This window comes from Sceloporus undulatus, chromosome 4 (assembly GCF_019175285.1).
Source record: "Sceloporus undulatus isolate JIND9_A2432 ecotype Alabama chromosome 4, SceUnd_v1.1, whole genome shotgun sequence".
In the NCBI taxonomy this organism is placed as follows: Eukaryota; Metazoa; Chordata; class Lepidosauria; order Squamata; family Phrynosomatidae; genus Sceloporus; species Sceloporus undulatus.
Genome location: NC_056525.1, coordinates 229574311 through 229584967, shown reverse-complemented (window position 1 = coordinate 229584967; position 10657 = coordinate 229574311). Strand labels below are relative to the sequence as shown.

The 10657-nt window shown below is 41.9% G+C and overlaps 1 pseudogene; it reads left to right on the top strand.

The window, feature by feature from the left end:
* Window positions 1-3081: 3081 nt before the first annotated feature.
* Window positions 3082-10039, top strand: LOC121929151 (annotated as a pseudogene).
* The last annotated feature ends 618 nt before the right edge of the window (window positions 10040-10657 follow it).

The following is a 10657-nucleotide window of genomic DNA, read 5'->3' as shown; positions in this document are numbered from 1 at the left end:
ATGCCAGCCAGTGGTGATTAGGACATATAAATGACTCATTGCCCTTTGAAGGACAAATACAAACAAAGTGCACCAGCCTTTAGACCTTGGGAATATCAGCATATTTTAACAGAGGAAATAAACATTCTGTGCTATAACACAAGGAATCACCAGCAGGCCCTTTCTAATTCATTGTGTTATTGACTCTTTCTGAATGGGATTTTTTTTACTGTTGAGTTGAACTGCACTAACAGCTTATAAGAGGCTGTACATCATTCACTGCTAATAAGATCTCCTGTTCGAACAGTTTGTGAAGACAATTGTGTGTATTTTTATTAAATAATGTTTTTCTCTCCTGTATGGCTGTATCCAATGTTACACAAGCCATCCTCTTAGAGAACAGGTTTCCTCTTTCCTGTTTTTCTCCCACACTTGTAATTCCATCCATACCTCAGTGCTCTAGGTGGTCTCCCAGTCAGTCACAGTAGATTTGAGGGATATCTGGGAAGCTACAGGGCTGAAAAGGAAATAAGTAAAGGTAAAATACAGTGGTTCCTTCCCTTACAAGGGAGATTTGTTCTGGACCCCCCTGTGTAAGGGAAATTCTGCAGATGCTCAAGCCCCATTAAAGATAATGGGACCCATGCTCACAGCAGCATGCGGAGGCATGTGTGCCATTACTTTTTTCTGGTGTGTGGTGCCACTCCTTCTGGCGCAGCTTTCAACATATGCTGGAAGCCACATAAGGCGCACCCATGTATGATGTTGGCACACTGTAATAGTGAAATCTTTGTGAATTTTAATGCATACACATATTCAAAACTAGTGGGTAAAATAGTCCATATTTCAAGATGTAGGAGCCATTAATAGACCCTGCTCCAAACTCTGAGCAGTTTTTCCTCCAAAAAAAGTTTCTTAATATATAAAAATGTATTTTATTTATTTATTATTTATTATTTAGCACATATCCTTCCTCCCAACACAGGAAGGACCAAAGGAAGGATATAACAGTTTAAGGTAAAAAAAGATAAAGGTAGTCTCTTGACATAAATGTCTAGTCGTAACTGACTGTAGGGGCAGTGCTCATCTCCATTTTTAAGCCAAAAAGTTTGCATGACTGTACCAAATGGTTTTACCTTCCCACTGAGAAGTGGTACCTATCTATCTACTTGCATTTGCATGCTTTCGAACTGCTAGGTTGGCAGAAACTGGGACTAGTGACAGGAGCTCACTCCATCATACAGCACTTGGGCCTCAAACTGCCAACCTTCTGATCATCAGAACTGGCATCTTAACCACTAAGCCCCTACATCCCCATAACTGTTTAAAGCCCAATATAATTTTAAAAAACTGTCATTGTAAAAGTTAAAACACAGGATTTCACTGCAATGGATGGATGGTATTGGAGATCACACATTGGGAAGGGACCTTCTTAAGGCTCAACGCCTTAAGGCAGCGGTTCCCAAACTATGTTTCATCAGATGTTTTGGATTTCAACTCCCCAAATTCTTGATTGTTGGCCAAGCTGGTTGGGACTTCTGGGAGGTGAAGTCCAAAACACCTGGAGGACCAAAGTTTGGGAATCACTGCCTTAAGGTATCAAGAAAATAACAGTGTTGTAAGTAGAAACAAAACAAAACACTATTATGGAATTACAAGCTTTGGCTTTTCAGCAGCCTAACTAAACTGAGTGGCTTCCATTCTACAGTTCAAGACAGTTTATTTTACTTTGTCTGCGCTTCCCTTACTGAAGACACCCCCACACTTTGGCCAATATTTGATTTTGGTTTTGTTTTCCCGTGCACCCATAAATAATATTTTCCAGTCCTTTGTGTGTTTCAGAGCCGTGGGTCAAGCTGATAGCATTTGTTTGGCTTGCAATATAGATTTGCCTGTAAGTGCAATGACTGAACTGAGGTCTGTTGTACTTTCACCTGCTGCCCTCCACATCTAAAGAGAGTGACTTTTATAAATGGAATATCTATTTGCCTCGAGATCCTGCTACAGAATTGCCATGGTAGCCTCTGAGATTCCAATTTTGTTCTCCATGGAGCTGATACTTCTCTTTCAGTCACCCAGTTAATACTCTGGCATATGGATGCCACTCTTGGTTTGCTTTCCTACAAGTTACAGAACCAAAAGGGTACCAGAAAGAGGAGTTTCCTTCATTAAACGAAGCAGCTAAGGATGTCAAAATGACATGAAGGAAGGACAGGAGGTAATGATGTTCCACCTGTGATTAATCTTGAGGAGCACTTCCATTTCTCTCAAGCTGACTCATGCAACACAATATGCAATGATTGTTGGAACCAATTATACAGCTCTATGCTTGGCAAAAGTCCCTTTTGAATGGGGGAGAAGCTGAATGAGGTTCTTTTTCTCCTGAATATCTGATCTACATGAAACCTGATCAAGACTCTCATACTTGGTCCTCTGAAATTTCATAAAGGTATCTAAACTATCACTTTTCATATCAGTATCTTTTTAAAGAAATGTTTATCAGCTATCATTTGTCAGATTGCTTATTTGCAACATATCGGGTGAGTTTTTACACTGCATAATGTAGTGCATAATGAAAATCTCCACACAGTGATTATGCACAGCCATTTGTTGTGTGCATCCATGTATAATAGCAGACATCATGTTCAACTCCACTTCCATATCAAACACTGATATGGGTGTACTTATGCATGAATCCAATAGGATTTCAGCCCTTAAAATATGTTAGAAAGGACCAAATCAGGGGAATTTAATTAGCTCAAACATTATGAGAGGCATGTCCTAACAACGCATGCAGCGGGGTCGTGTCCCTATGTGTATACCAGAGGTCATCTAGTCCAACCCCAAGAGATAGAGACTCGGATGTCAATGAGATGCAATTAAAATATAAAACATTTATTAAAGCCACACAACAAAGGGGATCACACACGCACACACACATTCAATGCTAAAGCAAGGGAGGGGTGAGTTCGGGAGTAAAGGAGAAAGGATAGAGGCACCGTTGGGATATTTACCTTAGGAGTCTTCTTCAAAGCGACGGATGCGAGAGATGGTGGATGGTGAGACACGGCCGCGGGAACGGGAGGGAAAGTGGCGACCGCGATGGCTATGAGCAGAGTTCCAGCGGGCAAAGCTGGAGGCCTGAGAGACAGTGAGCTTTGGCTTAGCTCGAGTGATTTCAGCGGAGCCCAAGGCTCAAGGCACGCAAGCTCGGAGTGAAATGCTCTACAAGTAAGGAACTCAGGCAAGGAACAACTGCTCAACATGCCCAAGGAAGGGCTAGAAGTGGGGTCCTTTTATACCCCTAAACATAACCTCAGGCTATTGCAACTTGGCGAACAAAGGCTTGATGACTTTATCTTTGTCTAAGCTGAAACTTACACAATGGATACACAAAGAAGAGGTCTGGCACTTTTCAGGAGGAGACAAATATCTTGATGGCCTACCCATTAAGTCAATCACTGGCTCTCAAAGGGAGGAAGCTACTGCTATTTTCTACCTGCTTTGGGCAGCTTGCAAAACTAGTATGGCAACTCCCAAACTGCTTGCTGAAAGGTTTAGAATCTACCTTTTTTCCTGTGACCATGCCTAGCAAGGCTGCTGGCTACATGGTCAGCTTGCTCTTAGGGTAATGGCAGCTAGCGATGGGGTCAGTCAGGGGTCATAGATTCAGATCGCATGGCACCCAAAATTTATATAAAACCATACTTGATAACAAATATAAATATATTTGTTCATGGGTAAACCCTGATGCATATTCATTCACTTTACTGGAGCTCTCTTACATAAATACATACAAGATGCATTCCAATCCATGAAATGTATTTTGCCTTCTTATCTGCTATATTCTTCTTGATACCTTATTACTATTACATTCCCTCCTTCTCTCCCTCCTTTATTTCACCTGTTATTTTGTCTTTTCTCTAGCTTGATTTTTGTTCCAAAAATATTGTTTAGTCATTGGGAAGCAGATGGTAAGACAACACTAATATTTACCATAAAAGAAATTCACCCTAAAGGGAAAGTAGGATGAGTGACCTGTGCTGACAGAGGTAGTTAACATGAGGTATATGAAAAAGAAATGGTGGCAAATGTTCTTAGAATTATTTCTTCATTTATTTTTATTGAGAGACTAGGGAAGAAAGGGAGACGTGAAGGAAGGACAGACACATAGAGGGCTATTCAAAATGTCTGACAGTTGTATTTGCAAAAATGCACATATGCAAATATATTGACTAATCATCATCAACAACAACAATGCCCTTTTATTATTTTACTCTTTGTTTACTCTCCCAAAGAATAGAAAGAATAGAAATTACAAGTTAAAGGAAGATTTTAACCTCCATGAAATGTATATGAAAGACTGGAAGGATTTCAGATATTATACTCACAAGTTAGATTGTATACAACCCAATTTTATCTTAATATTTCAGCTTCATGTTAGGTTGAAAGTCTAGGCAGAAATTCTAGAGGACACAGGAATATGGATCCGAATTTGAGCTGCTGCTCCTATTACAGCCAAACAGAAGACGAGGAGGAGAAAATGGTAGTCGGGTATGCATTAGAAGAATGGAAAGAGGGTACTAGATCTATACCTAGTTAAGAAAAATCAGAGACATATATTTTACTACGTAGATTCCATGGGAGAGGGGAGGAGGAAGAGGAGGGTGACATCTTAATTTGTTGCAAATAATTTGTCATTATCCATTTTTTCTACTCTCTTTTTTTTAGTCTGAAGGTGTTACACGTTCAGCAGTTTGTTGCAATATAGCTGTTACTGGACCATGCCATTTCATTCAGTAACTATATCATTGGAAGCTCTGCTTCATTTTAAAAGACACCCCTCCACACCCCTCCAATTTATTCCATAGAAGCAAAGAAAAGATAGGTTACTAAGATATCTTCTTCCTAGAATGCTATTCCTCTATATAAATTTCTTATGTGAGCTATATTGAAATGCATGGTCCAAAGTAGTATTGCTCAGGGACAAGGACACATCATGGAGCTTCTGATTATGTAGCTGGTTCTGAAGTTTCAAATGATACATAATGAAGGATATTAAGGTTGACTAACACATACAGAGCTAGCGTTTTCTGGGGGCTGCTCTGGTGGTCATGTGGCCAGCATGACTGCACCAAATGCTGTTACCTTTCCACTGAGAAGTGGTACTTATCTATCTACCATATATACTCAACTATAAGTTGAGAATTTTTTGCCCCAAAATGGCTTCCAAAATCCTGGATAGACTTATCCATGGGGCAATAGGTCCTTCGACCAAGCCTCTCCCCAGCTGGGCTGCCTCTGCAAGGGATAGCCCAGCTGGGGAGGTGCTGGGAAGGGTGACCGATTGCCCCGCCGACTCTCCCTGGCTTGGCTCCCTCTGAAGAGAAAAGCCCAGCAATGCAGATGATCACGTGCCCTGCAGCCTCTCCTTGGCTGAGCTCTTTCCCCAGAGAAGGAGACTGGCTGAGGAGACACTGAAGAGGGCGATCGCGCACCCTGCAGCCTCTCCCTTGCTGGGCTCTTTATCCAAAGAAGGAGCCTGGCTGAGGAGATGCTGAGGAGGGTGATTGCGCACCCCAAAGCATCTCCTTGGCCAGGTTCTTTCCCCAGAGAAGGAGCCTGGCCGAGGAGACACTGAGGAGGGTGTGTGATCACCCTGCAGCCTCTCCCTGGCTGGGCTTCTTCCACGGGGAAAAGCCCAGTGAGGGAGATGCTGAGGAGGGCGCACGATCACCAGCAGCCTCTCCCCAAGTCTGACCCTCGACATATCCACGGGTCATATAAAAATCCACATTTTTGGCCCCAAAAGTTGACCTCCACTTATACACAAGGTTGACTTGTACACGAGTATATATGGTACTTGCATTTGCATGCTTTTGAACTGCTAGTTTGGCAGAAGCTGGGACTAGTGATGGGATCTCACCCCATCATATAGCATCTTCTAGAGCTATAAGGTACCCCAAGGACCATTTAAACCATGGGTGAATGAAACAAACAATCCACAGTTTATGTATTTTTCACAAGTGGCTGTTCAATCTGTGCTTTAAAGAAAAACCCAGCAGCCTCTGAGATAGCTTATTCCACTGGTGAATGGGTTGTTCCTTTGGGAAGATCTCCTTCAAGTTTGTTCAGAATCTCCTTTCTTATAATTTAAACCCACTGGTTCAGTCATACACTCTTTGTAGCTATCATATCCCACCTCCCTCAAATGTCCTTCACAGGTCTTGGTTTCAAGACCCTTTACCAAGATAGTAAAGGACATGTTTTAGATTATCTATATCTTCTTTAACAGAGGTATCCAAAATGAATTCATTGGTGCAGATGAGGGCTGAGCAAAGCAGGACAGAGTGGTTACAGTGAGGACACAAAGGAGTCAAGTTTGAACAACAACAACAACAAACTTAGGAAGTCAGTGAAAGAAAGATTGCACACCAGCCAATCAATGTTTAAATCACCACTGATTTTTTTTGTTTAAAAACCATTGCTTGGAACTGGGGCAAAATGGTAACAGAATATTTTTCTTTTGCTTATCATGACTGTAAGGTGGGGAGCAGCACAAATTGTCTGCTGCAACCATTTAAAATTTTTTTAAAAATGTGACAGATAATCCTCTTTCCTATTTTCCAATGCAAAATGTTCTGCCCAGAAGCTGTTTGTGTATTCTTGTGTATTTAATTCAGTACATGGATGGTTCTTGAAAGTAAATGTAGGAAAGGGGTGAAGCCATTAATCAACAAAAAATACTTCTGTTTGATTAATAGTTTTTTAGCTAACCACTTACAGGCTCTTAGTTTTTGACCTCTGGGGTGTCCTAAATCATTGCTGCTGGAGGTGGTGCATGGCAACAGGAGTACAAATGCAATATCTTTGACCAATGATCTGTCCCCAGCATACTCTCTCTCTCTCTCTCTCTCTCTCTCTCTCTCACACACACACACACACACACACAGTAAGGGAGAGAGAGAGAGAGAGAGAGAGAGAGAGAAACACACATATCAATAATGTCTTATGGTTTGAAGGACTTTTGTTATTTTAAGCCATGTTTTCCATGGGTGTGGAGACTATTCTTACAGTTTCCTTTAAATAAAAGTAGAACAAGTACATAAGAAAGTGTAGAGATCTCTAGTACCAACATATGGGCTGAAGGTGCATGAAGTACCTGAAGCAAAACAGGTTCAACTTTAGTTGGCACTTGGATGGAAGCCCATTTGAATCTCATTGCACATTGTCTTCGTTTCAATCATGGATATAAAGCAGATTGTATATAGTAGGACTCTAGGCCACATACGGATGATCAGGGTAGGCTTGTGATGTCATTTCATTTTCCCAAACCTCAACACAGTCATTCAGACACTGGTGGGGATGAGGACAATACAGCTCCATGGTACACCATATCCCACATTTTTGTTTAAGGACAACATGATACATGGGGCAGTTTTTTAAAAAAATGTTGTTCAAATTTGGAATTTCTCCAGCATTTGGAATTTCTTTAAAAATGTGACAGAAATAAATTGTATTTGTGGAAAAAAAAGATTCTGGAGGGAGTGAAATTAATGATTCATCCATCTAGGCAAAGGGCATTGACTCCCATTTCTACAATGCAAATCCCTGTTCTATCATGTTTGTAGCACTGCCTTGTTCTCAAGACTCTTCACCCTTTGCATCTTCAATACAGGCAAGTACCCCAATTTTCTTTGTTGGAAATAACTGGAGTTTATGCATATGGAGATATCAGACAGCTTAATTTAGTGTCTACATGATGCATGCCCTGGCTCAGCCCCCAGGGCGCATGGCACTCCTCCGGCACTGCATACATACAACTCAGTGCATAAGGAGAAACAAATGTGTGAGAAAGTGAAACTGATATATTTCTTCATCCCTGATGCAAAAATGGTGGATAATCATCATGTCAAAGTAATGGAAAGATAAAAAAATTGCTGTCTCGAATGGCCCTTAATTAGGGATTAAAATCTTCACTTTTCCCATTCTTGCATATGAGAACAAAAATTCAATGCATTTTTTTAAAGAATAATGAAAATATATATTACTTTTTCAAGTGAATTAAAAATCACTTTATTTTTTCCTATACTTGCAAGATGAGGAAATATTTTCTGTCCTTTTAAGTGAAAGCTCTCATCTTTCTGAGAATGATATTTGTGCAAGTTTTATGATCGTGCAATTTTGCTTGCTGTGTAAACGGGGGAAAAAATGGAAGCATTACATGGGTTGTTTGCATTTTCATCTTCAATTGTTCCTTCTTTCTGTTTGTACTTAGTGAATACACTTTGGCCCGGTCCAGACGGGACCTTTAGCACGTCCTGACGACATGCTAGGGTTGCCTTGGGGTGCCATTTCCAGATGCTCCGCAACCCTAGCACGCCACCAGGATGTCATCTCTACGCGGCACCATATACATGGCGTGCACAGTTGTGATGTCACTGCTGCATGCTGTCCAGATGGACCCGCGCAGCAGCGACATGCTCATGTTGCTGCCAGCAGTTTGCGGCGGCGCTAAAAGGAGCCGCTTTTCAACGCTCCTTTTTTCTGCATAGCCACACCGCACAATTTGGTTGCTGTGGCATGGCTACGCAGAAAAGAGAGGCGGCTCCCAGCCGTCTCTTTCTGGAAGTCTGAACCCCACCTTTGTTTCACAATGGGAAAAGACTGTAGTGTGGTGCAGAAACATTTTGGTGCAAATTGGGAACCCTCTTTGAAGAAAAAAACAGAATCCTTTATTTTGCTAAAGGCAAGAACTCTTGCAGATGCATGGCATACTGTTCCAACACTTCTCAAGAACACAGGATTTTACTAATATTGCAGTTTCAATAGTGAAATTGGTCATATTAAAAACATAGACACCAACATTTGTTGGAATTACAACAGGTCTAAACTTGGTTACAGCTGAAAACACTTGGCCCTACATAGTTCCAGATGTTACAAGGTGCCTTCTGATGGAGACCACTTTACCCAGCCCTTCTGTTAGGATAACCAGGAATTACAGATGTGATAGTCCACATGGATGGAAGTTACCATGTGTGATTTCTCTGCCATCTAAGGCAGAGCCCAGCACTCCCAAGCTCATCATGTACCTGGCTGCCTGTACTCCCAAGGTCCCTCATATCAACCCTCAAGCTAGGACAGCTCTCTGTCCTGGGCTGAGGCTGCTGCACATGTGGTCGGGATGGGGACCGGGAGGTGACCATGATGGGGAGCCTCCTGCTGCTGTGATGGCTGGGGCTAGGGCTGGCATCGTGGGCTACCCTCTGGCTGCCGCCCGCGAGAGGCAAGACGGTCTGCGGAGGCTTCTCCAGTGCCGCTGCTGCCTGAAGCCAGGCGGTGGCCCAGTTCCAGTTCCACGGTGATTGTGCTCTTCTGTATGTCAGAATCGGCAATGTAGCAACAGCTGTTGGAAAAGAAGCCAAGCTTCACCTATTTCAAGTGCAGGAATGGCAAAAGTTACAAGATAGCGCCCAGGATTACAGCTGTAAAGAGAAGCTATCCAAAGCTCAGCTGATAATGAGCATGAACTGCACTGAACAGAATTTGACAGTGTCCCAGGTTCCATATCCAGACACATGGCCTACACGAGTTCTTCTTCCTACTTGTCCTGGCATATTTTGTTGGTGCTTGCATATATGCTCAGTCATTGTGGCAGACTATGAAGAAAGGAGGCCCTATGCACACAGTGTTAAAAGTACTGTCCACTGTTTTGCTGTTGCAGGCTGCTTCAACTTTTGCAAACTATCTGCATTTTTCAAGTTATTCAAAAAATGGAGTGGGAGCACCTTTCATGGGAAGCCTTGCAGAATGTGAGTGTGAGACATAATCTCTCAGATGCAGATGCTGTACCTACTGCTGAGTTTGTGTATGGGATGGACAATAGGAAGAATGAAGAAATCTCAGAGTAAACCTCTCCAGTGGGATTCTACTCCAACGTCCACTGCCATTGCTGTAATTGTTGTTGTGGCTCAGGTCTGTTACTAGATTGTGTTGCATGTTCAGACATGAGGAGATCTAGAACTTTTTTATATTAATAGTTGCTCACTGATGACCAGAGTAGTTTATCTCCTAGACCTCCTAAATTTTAATAAAGAAGAAAAGCCCTCCCTTCATCTTGGGGGGAGAGAGGCAGGCTAGCTCCAACTGCCTGCCTGAAAGAAGAAAAGGCCCTCCTTCCGACCACCATCTTGAGGGGGGAGAGAGGCCTGTTATATATTGACTTTGTATTGTACTTCCTGTTGTACACCGCTTTGATCTAATTTGGAAAAGCGGTATATAAATAAACATTATTATTATTATTATTATTATTATTATTATTATTATTATTATTATATGAAGGACTCACAAGCTCCATCTTCCTCAAACTGGATCTGGACCATGTGTTTTAAACTAGAAAGGTTGTGCAAATTCAAGAATAAAGCACAAAACACAACCAGAGCTTACAATATATGCTATAGTTCCCATACCTAAGTTGACTGATAACCAACATTCTGAGGATCCTTTTATATACTGCAAAGGTGGACCTGACTGAACCCTTCAGCTTGTGGGAACCTAACCCAAGCTAGTGTGAGTTGATTCCTATTGGCTGGCTTTCCTGCCAAAGAACTATGTGGACATCTGGGAAAGGGAAAGTATACACACACACAAACACAAATTGCACCCAGTCAGTGCTTCA